Source organism: Poecile atricapillus, chromosome W, assembly GCF_030490865.1.
Source record: "Poecile atricapillus isolate bPoeAtr1 chromosome W, bPoeAtr1.hap1, whole genome shotgun sequence".
NCBI lineage: Eukaryota > Metazoa > Chordata > Aves > Passeriformes > Paridae > Poecile > Poecile atricapillus.
In genome coordinates this window covers 43922202-43940627 of record NC_081288.1, presented here as the reverse complement: position 1 = coordinate 43940627, position 18426 = coordinate 43922202, and the positions used below count along the sequence as shown (strand labels likewise).

The 18426-nt window shown below is 41.0% G+C and overlaps 1 protein-coding gene across 2 annotated transcripts in view; it reads left to right on the top strand.

Annotated features, from left to right (window-relative positions):
• LOC131592051 (SLIT-ROBO Rho GTPase-activating protein 1) overlaps positions 1–18426 on the top strand; it is a 139716-nt gene that overhangs the window by 48984 nt on the left and 72306 nt on the right. The gene's annotated exons all lie outside the window — the stretch shown is intronic.

Genomic DNA, 18426 nt, shown 5'->3' with positions numbered 1-18426 from the left:
CATGATGACTAGCAGCCAGTGTGAGGTTATGACAGTCACCTGGAAACAACAGCAGTGAATCCATGAGGAAAACACTTAGCTCAGAAGATTAGAGGGTGAAATACTTTTCAGTTTCTTGGCTTTTGATCCCTGTGCATTTCACTCCTAGTTAGTTTTCTCTTTTCATTTACGCATTGATTCCCCTGGAATTTTTCATCTTTTGTTGGGGAGTATATTTTTAACATGTCAATAAAACCCTCCAAAATCCATAAAGTTCAAGTCACAGGGTGACTCCCTCTGATGGCTTGGAGCTTGACTGAGTTGAAGTTGGTCTTTCTTTAAGTTTGAAAATGATAGAGGAAATCAAGCCAGGCCAGCTGAGCTCTGCGGAGAGGCAATTCTGGGAAGATTCTCACCCCATTAGAGTTTCTTATTCTGCCATAGTTATGGGCCTGTCATTACTGTGGTTTTCTAGCTATCATCTTACACCTGGAAAGCATTATCACAGGATTCAGTTCCTTGTAGAATCCCTTCAAATGCATTTGTTTATGGAAGTAAGTTATCTGTTGCATTTGATGTGATATAATAATTATAATTCCTTTCTCCTGAGACAGCTCCTTGTTTTGTTCTTATGAATGTTTTTTTTTGCCACAGCATTTCCTTTCTGATTTATTTGTTTTATGGTTTTAAGTCCCTTTGAACAAAGGGATATTTAGTTTTGTTTCTTATTTAATTGCCATAATTACACTCTTTCCTGACTAGTATGTTTGTAGGCATTCATAACTTCTTTTGTATTAGCATTCCAACATCTGCACTTGGTATTCCAACATCAGCTAAGTACCTCTGATCCATAGTAAGTGCTGGCTATCATCTTCCATGGAGCTCTTAAGCAGTTGCCTTAGAATGTGAAATATATTGCATTATATCCCTAACAGAGGAAAAAAACTAGTTGGAAAGACCAGTAGCAATAAGGGAGTGTTGCTGTAGTCAAAAAAGGTATCCCACTGGTATAGGAGAGGTTGTCTCAAGTCAGTCTGATTTGGTGCATGGCAAGGAGGCGTGTTTCTACTTCTTCAGAAAACAGCAGTGTGTGTCCCTGTCTAGCGTATCTCTTGTAGCCAGCTGGTGACCTGGCCAAGCTCCTGTTTGACAAACCCATCCCTTTCAAGCATTGATGTGTGGGCTAGTATTGTATCCAGCCTTTCACTGAAGGGAGAAGCCCCGAGCAATGCCATGGATCAATGTCCTACCTCCCTGGTAGCTGTTTCAGAGAGCCAGCTCAAGTCATGGGAGTCTTTCTCCCTCTCCAATAAAAATAACCAGACCCACAGGATAAGGTATTTCCTTTTCCTCACAGTGAATAACATCCTGACACCTCCATGCCTCAGGCTTAATGCACACATGAAGAAGCAATTACATGACAGACGGTTTTCCCTCAGCTTTCTCCATTATTAAATTACTTCACGTTCCCATGTTCTCTCAGCACTGGCTGTGCTGTCCCTTGTCACAGGTGTCCCAGGACACTCATGACTGGCAACGTGCACAAAGATGATGGACGAGTTATTCACTCTGGGAGTTGTAGCTGCTCCAAATTCCCTGCAGGAGGATTTCTTCCATGGTTGGCAGCATGAGGAATATTAGGTTCCTGAACTAGGTACTCCTGTGTCTTAGTTACTTAATACGGGCACTTGCCTTCCAGAGGTACAGAATCCTGTGGATTGCTGCTCTGTACCACTGCAAATCCAATAGTGAGGTGAATGTGTTAAATGATGGTCTGATCCGCAAAACCAAAAGGAAATTCTTCCACAGGAAATATGGTGAAATGTGTGGTTGTTCCTGCTGCAGGCTTTAGGCAAGAGACTACTTTATCAAGGAGGAAGCTGTGTCAGCCTTCTTGTTAATGCTTTACACATGCATTTTCATTCAAGTGCTTGACAATATCCACTGTACTTTATGGATGACAGTAATAGAAATTGCCCCCGTGCTGTAGGATTTGGACTGGAAGACAGCAAGCCCTTGGCATTGATGCCATTATTCTTGCCAAGGCATCAGAGTGTCACTTCTAGGGAAATGTATCCTTGCAAGTATTTCACTGGGGTATCTAATGCACAGCTGACAGATAAGAGAGTGCCTGTGCCTGGCATTGTGAAAAACGGCAGAGCACATAATCAGATGACAGTGTATCATGCAAGGAAAACAGGACTTCTCTTTCTCTTTTTTTCCTTTCATGTGTGACCACATCTCTGACTGATTTAGGTGAATTTTTGTTCATATGCCACTGCGCTTGAGTGCAGTTGTTCTTTCTGCCCCTCTCTGCCTCCTGGTATGGGAGGTACTGGTTCTTGTGTGAGGTCCTTGAGAGCTGTGTTCCAGTGTGAAAAGTGGATTATGTGGAAACTAATAGTTCAGAGTCACCAAACCTTTTTGGAAAGGGGGTAGTTTCTGTGGTTTACCTCTGTCAATAATGGAGGGAGTAGCAGCTCTCCCAGGAAGCAGACTGGAGTGTGTGGCACTTGGCTGCTGCTCTGAATCAGTGGCTGAAGGAGAAGCAGTGTGGAAGATGAACTCTCCTAGAGTGATAATGTAGCCCTATTGTAAGGGAACCTTCATGGATGGAAAACAATCCTTACCTGCAATTCCCTCACTTGATTTTTTTTTTTTTTTTTTTTTTTCCTGTTTGGATTCAGGCCTTGGTCTGACACATAATGCAGCCTCATGTATCTTATCTCTGGAGCGTCTAGAAGGAAAGAGGAGGGGGTGAGCAGCCAGGGAGAGGAGGGAAGGAGGGCCTATATATTTCCTTAACATCTCACAGTTAATCAGCTAAGAGCGATCAGCCAAAGCTTCAGTCCATCTGCACTTTAGGTCCCATGACTTATTTTGGTTTGCAGTAGCCTTCTTAGCCCCATCATATGTTGCTTTCCTACTCTCACAGTGGCAGCGGTGTAGTTGCAGTGAGAGCTGATATGAGGGATAATCTTTTTTACCTTGTTAATTTTCTGCAAGATCAACACCCTAAGCACACATAACACATGTTAGCACAGATGCTCTGCTCTAGATCCAGCTTAGGTCAGCTTAAGTTGCACCTCTGCAATGTGCAAAGGGCAGTCAGATGGAAACTGTTTAACAGCAAGTGAAGAGATAGGCAGTAAGATTTCTGCTCTCTCATAACACAAACTTTGCTATAATATTAATAATAATTCTAATTTTGATAGTGCCTGCAGTAAATAGGATGTCTGTTGGGTTTTTGTTCTGCTGGATTTCCTTTTTCCGCTCAAAGAACTGCATAGGTCTTGCTTCAAGAACATAAAGGTACACTCATCTTCCCCCTTCATTACTTTATCTGAATGTCAGAGCTTGGGTTTGCCTCCCTGCTGTTGTCTGAGATCAGCTGGATTTCAGGCAGTGAGAAGTGGCCCATGATGGAGAAACCATTGCCAAGTACAGTCCTGTCGAACTGGAAGGTTCTGCTGTTATTCACAGCAACCACTCTTAGACAGCTTCATATTGAGGTCATAGTTCTCCATTTAAATGAAATAAAGAAATAAAATTTCTAAAAAAAGTACTTTAAGTCCTCTGTAACAATCAAACTCCTTACTGGAATGTCTCTTACTAAAAAACACCAAGCAACCCACTTCTTTGCTCTTCTTTTAACTTTCTTAAGGAAAGTTCTTCTTTTAAGGAAGTTAAAAAAATTTATGGTCCAAAACCATTTTGGGTGAATAAGTTATGGGGCCTTATTGAGCTCTGTCACAGGAGAGGAAGATAATACATCTTCTCAGATCACATGAGAATCTAGTGAAAACTGAGAATAAAATCAGTAGTTCCCAGGTGTTATGTTTGTGCTGTCTTCACCCTCACTCAGGCAGCTCCTGTCTTTCCTGTATTAGTTCTGGTATGGGATACTTAATGCCACACAAAACCCACATTGTTCCTCTGTGTGCATCATTTGTCAAACTGAGGTTTGAGATTTAGATGGACATGTTTGATAGAAAGGTCACCATTCCGTGCCTCACAAGAATAAGCACGACTGTGCATCCATTCATTTGATCAATACTGCTGCTGTTGTGAGCTGTAAATGGCTTTCTAGACCAGACCTTAATAATGGATGTCTCGTACTGAAGATGGTGCAGTATTCTGTGTTTTTATGCAGAAAAGGTACAATTTTCTGAGCTATTTGGCCTTTACTGTGTTTCTTCTGAAGTAGCACACCTGTATTGAGATGCTTGTCTACAGTCTTTAATAAAGAATGTCATTAATGTCACAAAATCTTGTTCTGTGTTTGTACAAAAGAATTTTTCAGTCTTTCAGTTCAAAATCTCATTAATCAAGGCAGATTCTTCTGTCCTCTGATGCTCATCCAAATGTTTGCCATGTAAGCTGCCTGCAGTGGAGCAAATGATTCTGATCCTCCAAATTTATTTTTTAAAAACCCCAAAAACATATGGGGAATACAGAGGGAGCATATGCCTGCAAAGTAAAACATCTTGGTAAACAGAGAGTGGCATCCTCAAACCCCAATGTGTTGTACATGGCTGTCTGGTGCCTGTGTAAAAAGATAATGGAAGTACTTTGTTTTACCCCAAAACAATTAAGGTTCTTGATATCCCTCCCTGCCTGCATTCAGAGAACATCAGAGGAGGTTCTTGAGCAACAGCAGCATTTATCAGGGTGTCTGTATAGGGCAGTGGGAATACAGTGAAGGCATCTGAAAACCCATTTTCAAAAGGAGACCTGAAACTGAAACTGTTACCAGGTTAATTTTGGATTAATTTGCTTGGCGGCACCATCCTGAAGTCATCCATATGTAGAGGAATCCAGAGGAAAGATGCTGGTGGTGGTGAATTCATGCCAGATCAGAGGCAGATGTATTTGGCATTATAGGAGCAGTGACTGGCCAGACAGTGTGTTCTCTTGCATAGCTAATGAGTGCTGGTTTCTAATAAGGTCGAGTGTCTGAGACGTGTCACCACGCCAGGCTGATGGACTGTGCACTGTGTGGCAGCACAAGGAACAAGGATGGCACTTTTTCTTATTATATCTTAGTGAACAAATGCATAGGTCTGAAGGTGCAAATTGGAAGATGTCTGGTGCTCAGGAAAATACTGACAGTCTTGTCAAGTATTTTCCTGCCAGATGCAGTCTCTGCAAGTCTTCTTATTCTCCTGGATCCACTATTGTTACGTCACTGAAAGCTCTTATTTCTTGCCTTAAATTTCCTTTGGCAGCAGTCATTTAGATCTTTTTTTGCTTGGAGATTTAAATGGTAAAATTTCTGTCTAAATCAAGCCAAATAATGATATATTAAAAAAAAAATCAGAATTTCTTTAGCACAGGAAATGGCAAGGTTTGAAACTTTTGTTTACATCTTAATTACAAGCTTTTTATTAATTAAAAGACTGAAACTTTGCAGAGGAGGAAAGTTTTTAATTAAAATCATTAAGTGTTTTAGAATTGGAATATATTTGTTCTCCTTTGTTAAGTCAGAATGCTTAAGAGCTTTCCTGATTTGTTTTGATTTTTAAAATTTTAAATCACCTCTGCCTGCACTGCTTCCATCATCACGGGTAAAGATATGCTCTGAAAGTATCTTCCATTTTCCTGCACAGTGCAAGGGTGGATCTGCGCCACTGGCAATGGTACTTCCTGCAGGAGTGAGTGCAGGAAGAGCTCAGGAGAGGCAGGCTCTCCAGCTTGGCCTTCCCAGCAAAACACCCGAGGGACAGAGGCCAGTCAAGCTGAGTGACACCCTTGTTACAGGATGGCAACGAAGAGATGCTTTGAGAGGATGTTTTTTGAAAGTTCTAAGTGTCCTACACTGGAATTGAACTCCGGTGCATTTGTATCAAAATGCCATTTTCATATCTAGCCTTAGTGATTATTCAAGAAACAACTAATTATTCAGCAGAGTTAAAATGTTGCAGATGTGCTTCTAGTGCAAAGGACATGAGATAGGTCTTCAGTTACCATCTAATCATGTTGCTTCCCTCGGAAACTACACTAATTCTGGGTGGCTTTTCCACCCACTCTGAGGAGCTCAAGCAGCTTGTTTGGCTTGAGTATGAACTGCTTGTAGATCTGCTGGAGAACTTTTTCCTAGCAAGCTGGCTTACAATCAGCTTTTTCTATTCAGGCTATTGGCTTTTCTGATCTGAATCTGTCCTTAGAGAATGCCATATAGCTGTGTGGCTAGGGGACTTTCACTATGGAAAGTAGGAAAAGCTTGCTTGACTCCCTGGGAGAAGGAGGCTGGGGTCAGCAGCCTGGCTGGGTACCATGTGCAGTGATCTTCCAGACCAAGAGAGGCTTTTGCCTACTCCTGTCTCTGAAACAATTTTGTAAATAGAGCTCTAAGAGAGAAAAATAAGTCTAATTGTAGCTCCTTGGTAGATTTCTGTATTTGCAAGCAATTTCCATGTGATTGACACTATTTTCGGCAGGATTGTTTGTTTTCCAAGCAAATTCATTTTGTTTGGAAGTTGGAAGAGGGGCTTCCTGCAGAGTTTAGCTGGATTCATCTGGGTGTTACAGTTCTATTGAGTCATCTGACAAACCTTTCTTAATGCCTGAAGTTCTTTATTTTGTCAAATTTTGACCTCATTGGTTAAAGCCAATGCTAATTTGCAGTGAAACAGGGTTTTACAGACAGGGGAAGAATCATAACCTGGAGCAGTGCATCAGAAAGGCTTAACTTGCAGAATGCTTAAATACTGAGCACTTACTGTCTTTGCTTTCCATTCAAGGTAGAGTTCTTTTTTTTTTCCTTCTATCAGCATTTTGTTCCTTCAAAGTAGACAAAAATAAATGTTGCTCAAACCCCTTTCACAGCTGCTATCTTATTCTTGTTCTTCATAACCTGAAAGTTTGTGTAAACAGGTAAAAATACATATCCAGGCTTTTTGATGACACCACTTGTTTTGTGCAGGTAGTTGTGAAATTATTGTTGTTGTATAGAGAAGCCACAGACAAGGTCTTTTAGATAATACCCGGCTTGGAAATGAGTAATCTACAGTTTTAGACTGAGTCAACTGGGACGACTTGAACTTCATTGCAGAGGTAGTCTTCTTTTCTTCTTGATTTTTGCATGACAGGATTATGACAGATTATCACTGAAGTGACAAAGCAGTAGATTAGCACTAAGATGAAAATGTCTATCCAGGCAGAGAGGACAGGCCTGATGCTTCAGTAAGCACTGTCTCTGTCCTTGGACAGACGAGGTGCAGAAAGGAAGTTGCAGTGCAAATGCACATTTTGCAGAAACTGGCAAAAATAAATGCTTTTCAACTGGTTTATCTGTATTTTTGTGCCCTTTAAGGTTTGTTGATAGGTTTTAAATGGAACAGGAATAGAATAATTTGAGGCAAAGGACTGCAGGTAACTTGAGGCAAAGGATTGCAGGTAACTTGAAACTGAAGGTCAGCTGGGTTTAAGTTATCCACTATCTGTTGATAAGCTTAAGTAACTCCAATGGCTTGCCACCGTAGTTTTCTTTTCCAGGAACTGACCTGGTTTCTCCTTATCTCTCTACCTGTCTTTGTTCTATAAATATTTCTGATGAGAACTTAGTAACTTTTTTCATGCAGAAGTAGCAATTTACTTGCCTAGAACACGTTGACATCTCTCTCTGCTCCCCCTGCCCTTTCCAGGAGTTGCTCTCCAGCCTTTTGGTCACGGCAGCCGCTTTCAGGCAAAGGGGACAGATTCTTGTCAGTAGTTTGGCCGTTGCAATCCTGGATTCATATGGTCTGAGCAGGTGTGCTCTGCCACACTTCATGACTTTTTGGTCTTTACTTAATCATTCTGTTTCAACTCTCTTCTCAGTACTCCTGACTGACTCTAACTCATCATTGTTTAAAAAAAAAAAAAAAAGTGGCCCTAAGGTAAACATTTGGAAATTTAGCACAGTTGTAAAACCAGTATCAGGAGTATTCAGAGTATTTCTGATTAAGGAAACTTTACCCAGGATAAAGCCTTTTTTGGCAAATTGTCAGAAGCCTGTGAGACTCATATTGCTTGCTGGCATGTCTGCTTTGTCCTTCCAGATACCCTTGGTTTTTTCCCCAGTTGGTATCTCTTTACTGCATTTATTATTTCCAAAGAAGTTTCCCTAGTATTTTCCTTATGATTGGATGATGATCTTCTTACAGGATGGAGATTTCTCCATTGTAGATGTCACATCTTTCATTTCTTCACTAAGTTGTGCACAGCCTTCTGTGAATTTACCAAACGATTCTGGTTTTCCCAGAATAAAGATTTTTGCAGGTTACCACTCTGCCATACAGGGGTTGTGGCTGCTGATGTGCTTCTCAGAGCTGGAATTTTGTGCTTACAAAACATCAAGATTCAATTTCAGTTTAGCCAGGGAACAGGCGTCGGAGCTACAGCTACTGCCCTGCCCATTGCAATTCTTCTTTACTCACTCCAATGCAGCTTTTGCTACCAGAATGTCTATTTCCAAATGGAGACAGGCTAAAAAGATAGGCTATAATGGGGGGATTATAGCCTTTTTGCAACAGGAATTCTGAACTAAGCACATGAAGCATTCATCCCTTGGCCATTCAGTTAAGGTGCCCTAAGTGGCATCTGTTTCCTACAGCTGTTTTTGGTGTCTTTTCTCCCATAAAGCAATCATCAAATTGCTGGAAACCCTAATCACCCATTTATCTGTTGGGGAGAAACATTTGCAGAATACACAAAACAGTGAATTAATGCAGATACTGGGTTCTACAAATCATCAACTTTAAATTTTGTTTGTTCTGATATTTCATCTCATTAAAAAAAACGAGGGTGATATTTTCCTTTTTTTTAACTTCTAACAGATTGAAGACTGTTTCCAGGGGACCTGTAAATATGCAAATTCTTTTAGCCCAAAGTTCGTTTACTAGCAGATACTATTCTTCATTTTACTGTTGAATGAGTAAGCAAGTTACCTACAGTCTCCCAGGATTTTTTTTTTTCTATTCCCATTAGCAGGAACCTTGAATGGTAGGGGCTTTCCTCTTCTGCTACTGTAATGACTGAAGATAAATTTAATTAAATGTGGTCCACAATCCAATTTATACTTCGCTGTAGCAGGAGGAATCTGCCCTGTGACACTGAAGGATTTGTTTTTTCCCAGCTGCTGTTAGTGGAATTTGAGGCTCCGAGGAATTGAGTTCAAAACCATCCTTTGAGGTATACATTTTATTTTCTCACTTAGGCATTATACCTTGTACCAAATGAGAGCAGTACATAGACAAATGTATTTGAAGCATGGCAGAATTTATCTCATCTTGTTAGGTGACATATAAAAATACCTGTGTGTTACTGCTGCTTGTATAATAGTTATAATCAACCAACATGGTGATTATCTATTTTACATTTATTAGTACTCCCACAGATAAGTAATTCCATCATTATAGGGGTTATTCTTTTGTTTAATTAGTAAAAATACAAGTTTTCTGTTCAAAGTTTGGCACACAGAACTTTTATTTTCCGTTCCCAAAACATGATGTCCTGTTTCTTAAATCCTCTAATGAGTCAAATTCAGTTTTATTTGCTATATGAAAATAAGACAAGACACTGAAATTTACTTTTGGATAATATCAGAAGATACTATCAGAAGACCAAGTAATCCCTTTCTGGGGCTTTGGTTTTGCAGACTTAGGCCAAGTCTCTACTAAAAAATTACACAGATGAAGGTCCATCTGGTCTGACAGACATAGTCCTCAGCCAGACTTGGACTTATACAGTTAAATCTGTCCAAGAAGTATGAAGCATGGTGATAGAATTTCATTCAAAGATTGGCTGAATGATAGATGCCATCCTTCACTCAGCACTAAGTGGATGAGTGAGGAGCTCTGATCCCCCACTGCTGCCTCACCAATGCAGGGCCATCCCTGATCTGTGCTGCTGGTGAGCAGGGTGCTCATGGGCAGGGGCAAGTGCTCTGCCCAGGAGTGTCCCAGCATCCAAAGCACACTCTGCAGCTCTGGCATGTTGCCCAAGACAGTTTCTTTGTCCCACCTGGTTATTGTTACTGGGGTACACAGGGCCTTAAGTACCTATAAGGATGTACTCAGGTGAGTAATTAGCCCGGGATATGTACATAAAGTTTTAAAACTGGTGTTGGAGGCATCTCAGTGGCATAGCTGTTTGTCTCACTGAAGAAGAGGAGCATCATGGATCTGTTGCACAAAAAAGGTTCATATTTATTTTAGAAGAAAAACACAATGGTGCTCAATGTATTAAGTTGTGGGCTTGGAGTTAAACGAGTCAAAGCTAAATGAGCAATAGCTGAAAGTATTTTACTGTATGTTAGACAGGTTGGACTGAAAAGTGATGTGGGTAAAATGCTGGCACACAGCACAGATTACTGTTTCCCTTTTGTGTTTAACTGCACTGTTACTTCACCTTGGGACTTAAAGAGCTGTCACTGAAAGTCATGGCTGGGTCAAATGCTTTTATTTATGACGTGCAGCAGGGTTTGTATCATCCTAAAAATGTTTTATTGACCTCCTGAAGATGTGCCATGCATGGAGAGTCATTTTCATAGGATGTAGTTTTCTCTAGTTATTAATTTCCGAGTCTTATCACAGTCATAGTTACCAATGTGCAGGAGATGCCTATCTGATTGATGTGCAGATTTCACATCAACAAAGATAAGCTTTCTTGCTTATCCTGCTGCTCAGGAGTTTCTGGCCTGCACTTCTACTAGCATAACTCTTATCTTAAGAGCTATGTCACCTGCCAAAGGTTCAGAATAATTAAATTCTTTTTTCAAGAAAAGGCACATCTCTCAACATCTCCTTTCTAGAAGAAGCCTTCAGGTGTTTTCACTTGTCATCTCTCCACCCAAGATCTTAAGAAGGGAGGAAGGGTTTTATTGTGACAAATAAGTAGAGCTTAACAAAATGGAATGGTACTGGTCTGGATGCAATCTGTACTCACATCTGTATGGTCAGGAGCTTTATGCTTCTCTGGAGGTAAAGGACATGTGCCTGTACTAAGACTGGAGTCATTTAGGGTAGTATGGGTGGACCAGTGATGATGCAGTGTCTGTTGCTGTCTGGATACTGCTGCACTATTCAGAGGCAGCTCCATCCTCAGCCTTGCAGCAGCTGAGGCAGAAATTCAACCTGATTTCACCCAGTGAAATGAAACCTTTAGAAGTCAGGAAGCTAATTAAGAGTATTAGGTTTTCATTACTGTTCAGAAAACTGGGTTTTCTTTCCTACTGTATTGTAGCCTTTCAACCAAGGCAGACACTCTGGTTCAGGAGCCAGAATGGTGACCACACCCAGGCCACTCGGACCATTACCCACAGACACCAATGTGATGGATGGCGAAATGGTGTTTATTGTTGGAGAATTTGACATTTTATAACCTAGGGTCACTGTGTTACTCCCATCTGCTTTCATCACAGCTAGGTGTTATTGGCTAATTGCAGGAGTCATTACCATACTAACGGAGAGGGGGGTTTACTATCTTTCCGTGACATTCCGATATCTTCCTAGCACCTTACTTCTACACGGTATCTCCAGGTTTGTGTGGGTTTTTTGGCTCATAGAGTGCTAATGCCAACCAGACATTGTGCAAAGAATGTTTCTGAGGAGACCTACAAGTCATTTTCTGTTCTGTTGGCAGATACATCATTGGTGAGAGGATAAGAAAGATTCGGGCATACTGATTTCTTTTTAATTTTCTCATGTGCCTAGAATTTAAGACTGTAAGGAAATGCTCATGGTATCTTTAACAAGCATTAAAAAAAAAGATGATTGAATCCCTTAAGAAGCTTCAGAGTAAGTCTTCCCATAGATCTTGACAGTTTAGATTTTTAGACACCTGCTTTATGATCACGTGTCTGCTCGGCAGACAGTTGCACAGACTCTTTTTTTCCCCTCTCTCTTTCTCCCTCCATCTTTTTCACTCTCTCTGTCTTTCTTTGCAGAGTTGATTTGCTCATATAGAGGTGAGGCAGTTGGATTTTGGGAGAGTATCTGCTCCCACAGCAGGAGATATGGGCTGGTCACTCTGGTGAAAGACCTTAAATCAGTCTGTTGATGCAGAGGAGGCATTTTGCCCTTTGCTCTCTACTCTTCTGGTTGGCAGTGTTTTGAGATGAGCTGAGCTTTTACTGTTGAGCAAAATAAAGTTCCTTCTCAGAGGGACAAAATATTTTGTCCCCAGTTCCAGCTCCTGTGACTACAAGGACAGAGTATGCCAGGCTCAAGTTTTGGTAGGACATAGTGCCAGCACTTAGTTATGCGTGCAAAGGAGCAGTTACCACAAAAGCAGTGGCACTCAAAATGTGGTGCAGGCAGACTGCCTGTTTAAATTCATGGTCGCTTGACAGCAGCACTGTAGCAAAAGTGTCCTGCCAAGTCACGAGCTGGCATATTGCCCTCTATTTAGACTCGGACTGTAGGCAGCCAACTGACCAGCAGCTGTGGCTGTGAATAGCAGGAGGGTGTTAGTCCAAGAACAACAAGAAGGAAAGTTTCTTCTTCTTCATCTAGAGATTTTCTTAGCTCTTCCAGACATGTCTTCTCATTTCAAAAGGATCTGGAAGGTGGAAGGTGCCCTAATGCAGCTGCCCTTTTTGAATCCTGTCCACTGGAATCCCCGTTACAGGATTCTGCATAGGCCCATGTTATTTATTGCCCAGTCTGTGACAGGAGTAGGCATGAGTGTGTTTGCTTGAATGTATAGAACGAAATTTGCAGCTTTAAGGAGAGGATTCATTGTTTCTCTGCTCCCTTTGTTTGACCAGGACAACTGAAGTGACCCATGAACAATTGTCTGCATCCTGCAAATGGCTTCTATAGCAGCTTTCCTGCTAATGGCTGCACAAGGATTGTTTTTTATCTTTAAGGATGCCAAAGTGCTTGAATGAATGTGGTTCACAGTTTTTAAAGAGGTTGACAGATGTCAACAGGGGCTTCAGATTGCTGACTCTTTGTACACCCTTCAGATAGCAGGTGTGATTCTCACTCCCCATCTATTTCTATGTTACAGCCTGAAAGACCTGATCTGTCACAGGCAACCTCAGCCACATCCCCCAAAATCCCCCAACAAAAAATCTGAAATTAATTCTCTGGAAAATAGCACATAGTCAAACATTAAGTTTAATGCTGGGGTGTGCATGGCAGAGGTCGCACTTTAAGTGGTGACATGTATAAAGCTGTATGCTCAATATAGTAAGTGAAATTGGTGAGGGTCAGGGTAGAACAAAGTCCACAAAAGCCCTGCCTATGGAAGCTCAAGGACATCGCTGTCTCTGCAGCTACACTTCTTACATGCTGAACACAGGGAAGTGATTTCCCCTAGTCTGTCATAGAAGGTTAATGTTGTGGTACAGGCTCGTGATCTATTTAAAGGCATTTCTGCAGCAGCCTTGGAGATTTTTACCCCAGCATCTCTCATTAGCTGTCAGTCTGGTGGAATTTCCTGGCTTTTGAAGTGGATTTTCCTGCTTGTGGTCAAAGAAAATGGCAACAAGGACCTGAGAGTGAGTGTGAGCCAGACTCCCTGCTGACCACAGAGCTTCCCTTGCCATTTGTCATAGAAATACTTAAATAGCTTTCTAGCCAAGTCTCTGAGAAATAAAACTTTCCAGCACTAGCATCTTTAGGCTGTGTATCTCGGAGACAATATTGGCAACTGGTTGAGCACCACCATGGATCTGATACCTTTCAGTGTCTTTATTTTCTTGTCTGTTGAGAGGACCAATAATGTCCCTAGGAAGCATGGGAGCACTGATGGGACATGGCATTAAGGAGTACTAGATGTGCACAGGGACACCTCCAGGCCCTTCTCAGTGATTCCTGCTGCGGTTTCTCTGCTGGCAGCATCCTCAGTGGGCTGGAGATAAGTGCTTTCCTCAAACAAAACCTCAGCTGCAGATGTTGGCCAGCTGCATGCAGCTGGACCAAAGCTCTGCTCGATCTTGACAAGGAAGCCCAAATCAAGTTCTTAAAAAGGCAGTGGCTGGAATGAAACGGAAATGATTAGTCCCCTCATGCAGCACCCCAGCTTCAACCAGCAGGGGTAGACATGAGCAATTCTTCCTGCTAAATAGCTAGGGCACAGTGAGAGGCATATAAGACTCAAGTGTCTTCAAGGAGGAGCTACAAGATGATTAATGCTGCAATAGCTGCTTAATTACAAATGCATGTTGGTCGCCAGATTGTATCTAGGCTGAATTTAAGGTCTGAATCTGTTCCTGTGAAATATGATCTGGATATCATTGGCATGACAGTGAGGGATACTTGTGTTGATAGCTCACTGGGGTAAAAAAAATGACTAAGTGTAGTGGTTTATAAATGCAAAGTCTAAGATACCACGTATTGGTTTTAGTGCATTTGACAAGACATTTTTGAGTGTTTTGAAAGTAATCTTTTTTTTTTTTTTTTTTGTGAAGGAGACATTTGGAGAAAAATGGGAGGTGGTGTGGATTTGTCTGGTTACTCAAGAGATAAAACCTGCAAGCATAACTCTTGTGAGAGCCTCTGTACTCCTAAGAGTTCTGTTGAGTTACTTGTTTTTGTGATCTTTTGAAGGAGGAGGCCCTGAGGCTGTTGGTACAATTATTCAGTAATACCACTGCATTAATATGTCTGCATAGTTTGTATATTGTAATCATGACTTAAATATAGCTCCTTGCCAGGCAGGGTGAGGCAGCAGGTGGGAGGGTTGCGGTGCAGCTGAGGGGGGTACTGGGGAGACACGTCCTGCTCTGTGGCATTTTCCACAGCTTTCAGCAAACACCAGAACCTATGTCAGGGCTGCTGTGCAAGCACAAAAGTTAGGTCCACTTAAATGGGAGCTGAGAGTGGCAGGCTGCAACAGCTCTTGGAGTGGCTCAGGCAGGAAGCATCTTGAAGCAGGTGTCTTGATAACACCATGAAGCATTCTTTAGAGTTGCTTTGCTCGAGAGCTGGTAAGAGTTTGTGGTGGTCTGAAAGGTCTCCAAGGTCTGAAAAGCTAGGGCATAGCCTAGTGCAGCATGGCTGGAGTACTGCAGGGCAGGCACGGGGGTGGGCATTGTAGTGGGAAGTTCTGTAGCAGGGCAGCAATGTTGGTTTGTCCATGGGTTAATTTGGTTGATACCATGTGTTTGCAAGTTGTGCGCTACTGAGGTCAGGAGGGTGTTTCCTGTGACTTTCTTGGGATGTTTGATGGAGCCTGGTGCTTCGGTGTGTGAAAGTAAAGGTGAAGAACTTGGTTCCATGCTGGTGTGCAGCCAGCATTATGATTGTGCCACTTTATAGTGCATCTCCACAGGGTCCTTCAGGGGGGAGTGGCCTGTCACTGGTTACATAGGCGTTCTTCAGAATAGTACAGTGTATTACTGCAGTGCTATAAAAGTCACTATTTGTAATACTGTACTGTGTGCAAAGATGTAACTTTGATGAGTTACTTCTGATTATGATTTGGGTGATGTCAGTAGCTTGGCTTCATCTGCGGACTTAACTTTCAAAGCAACTATAATCTTGTCTCTTTTTACTTTTCATGGTGCACAGATTTAACCACTTGTCAAGGAAATAAAAATTTGTTGAAAGGTTAGAGTCATATTTTCGAAACTGTCATAAACAAAATCTAATTTTATACTTAATGCAGTAATTCTAGTGGAGGGTGTCTGTGAGAGCATAACTAAAATAATTTTTAACATTAAAATCTTTAGAAAGAAAACTTTATTCAGTTTATTGATTTAATTGCAGTTAAATTAACTGCTTCCTCACTTTGATCGTGTGTGTAAATCTTGGACAAAGCATAGGGTGGATTTAACTTTTTTTTTTCCAGTTGATGTGATCTCAGTCTGTTCAAGCTGCAGTATAAATGGATGGGATTCCTTTTGAGCCAGCCCCTGGCCAGAAAACCAATGAGCATGACTCAAAGCTGCCAAGAGAAAGAAGGAGAAGGTGTTAACTCATCCAGTGTTTAAAAGGGTCTTTGCCTGGCACAAAATAGCCTGGCAATTTGACATCAGCCACTCAGCACAAGAGAATAGGATAATGTCATTGTCCGTTACAACTGGTACCAATTTGACTCCGAATTTAAATGTGCCAGCAAAACAAGAGTAAAGACAGACACCCTTCTCTTACTTGCTGCACCTGTCTCTGTGTACCTATGGAGTTTGGACAATACCGAATGTTTCTTTGAATACAGTGAAGCAATTTCCCATACCACTCTTTCTAGCCCTAGGGAAATCACACATGTGAACTGGTTAAAAAAATAGCATTGCCTTGGTGCATTTTTCTGTAGCAATAGGTAATGGGTAGTCTATTATAGTTAATAGTACCTGGACAGTTGTGATTTTGTCATACACAACCACTCAGGCTGCCTGTCTGTTTTGCCAGTACTTGTTGTGGGGGTTTATTGTTGTTTGGTTTTTTTTGAAAAGCCACTGCTTTTCAACATTTTCTGATCTGATTTCTTATTCATTGCCATCTCCTCAGCCTGCCAGTATGGCATTACACATGTTATTAGTAAAAGAGGAATTAAAAAATGGAGGAGTAGAATGACATGAAAGATTGGAAGGGGAACTGCTATTGAAGACACTTCTGGACTGACTGGTCAGCTAGTATGAGTGGGATGTACAACTCCCCTTTTTCTCCTCCAGCAGGAGGCCACAGGCTAAGCCTTTTGGAGTCAACGTGTTCTTTCTCTTTGCTGAGATTCAAATAACCAGAAATTACAAATCTTCCTTCATTAAGCCACAGCCCCTTGGGCCCCTAATTTTACCAACCTTACTCAGAGTTTGTACATCTCCATCAGCTTTCACAGATTATGCTTCAATTTTGTTTCCTAAAATACAACTTTGAAGGAAGCCACTGTTGTCCACTGGAAACCCAGACAGCATCAGAAAGCTACGGCAGTTTCTCATATTTTATCTGTTGTCCCCTATTCATTGTTTCTTGTATTTCTATTCATATATTCCTGTTTCTAAAATCTTTCTCATTCCTGTTGCTATGGTAAAAGCCTGCCTAGAAAAGAAGAATTATAGCAGCAAGATACACTGACCTACAAAATAATCAGAACATAGTTGCTCTGTACAAATAACTGCTTTCCAAGTAACTGCTAAAAAATCTTGAGTAGGAAAGGGAGATGGCCAAAGTATAGGGAGCATGTACATGGATCTGGATTTGGTGAAAACTCCAGCTTATGGACAAAATTGCTGCTTCTGACCAGTGAATCTGTACAACTGTTTTCCCATACACAGGAATTTTCCATGAATGCAATATTAACAGTAGTAGACACCCAAAAAAGTGGTCTTGAGTGTCTGTTTCTGTTGTTAACCTTCCGGCTCCGATGTGATTTTCTCCTCTGTGTATATGAATGTCATTGATACAGTGTTGTATTACAGTGGCTCATCCTTGCTGGAGGCACGGTTTCTTTTCCAACAAACTGATTTGAAATGAAGTGAAAACCAAACCGTGAATTTCTTGGTTCACCTCCCAGACTATAAAAATGGATGGTCTCATTAATGATTAACACAGCAGCTGGTAGCTCAAAGGAGATCTGGAAGAAAATACTGCAGTGTCTCCCTCCTCCAGCAAACATGTTGATTGAACAGTTTTCTGTGTTTGTACTACCTTACTTCCACAGCAAAGTGGATCTCTGCCTTCATGCCTGCTCTAAGATCAGTAAGGATGCATTAGATCCTAGTTGCATCAGATCATTTTTTGTGATGTTATTACTACTTAGTGGTTTGCAGTTCCATGTAATGTCAGCATGACTTTTAGAATGCTCTTCTATTTCAAACTATGCTGTGGGCTTTGAGGATTTCCAGGATCTTTTTGCCCACAGCATGGTTACATCATTAATAATCAAGTAAAATTTCACAACAATTTTGCATTTACATGGACATCACTTCTGGGTGTTTTGCTATTGATAAATCATTGCTACAGCATTAAACTCTGTAAAAAACATACACTTTTATATATAATATACACATATATTATTGTCAGAAAGCATTTACTCCTCATTTTGGTCCACAGTGTTCTCAGAATGTGTTTAACTGGTTAGCATTCAGGAGATAAAAATGCTAAAAAACTACCAAAAAAATTTAAAAAAAAAATTTAAAAAAAAAAACCAAAAATCTCTAAAATAAAAACCCTATTACGTAGTAATTTTGCATATGGCAAAAATTGGTAGGAAATCTGGAGGCTTTTCCCTATTGTTTTAAAAGAGAACTGTGAGCATACCTTCTCTATTAAACTGAGATTCTTCTAAACTGATTGGTTTTTTAACACTAAAAAATAGACTATAGTCTCTGGAACCTTGTGCAAATTTTGAATAGTTGTCTCTAAATATAGGTACATGTTTTCCTCTATTTTTTCTGTAAACATTGTTGAATGCATGTATAGTACACCAGTTCCCTCCCTTGCAGAGACAGGCCAGATATGGAAGCTCACCTGTGCATAGTTACAATGGATAATGCCTCCAGGGTTTATCACAAGGCTG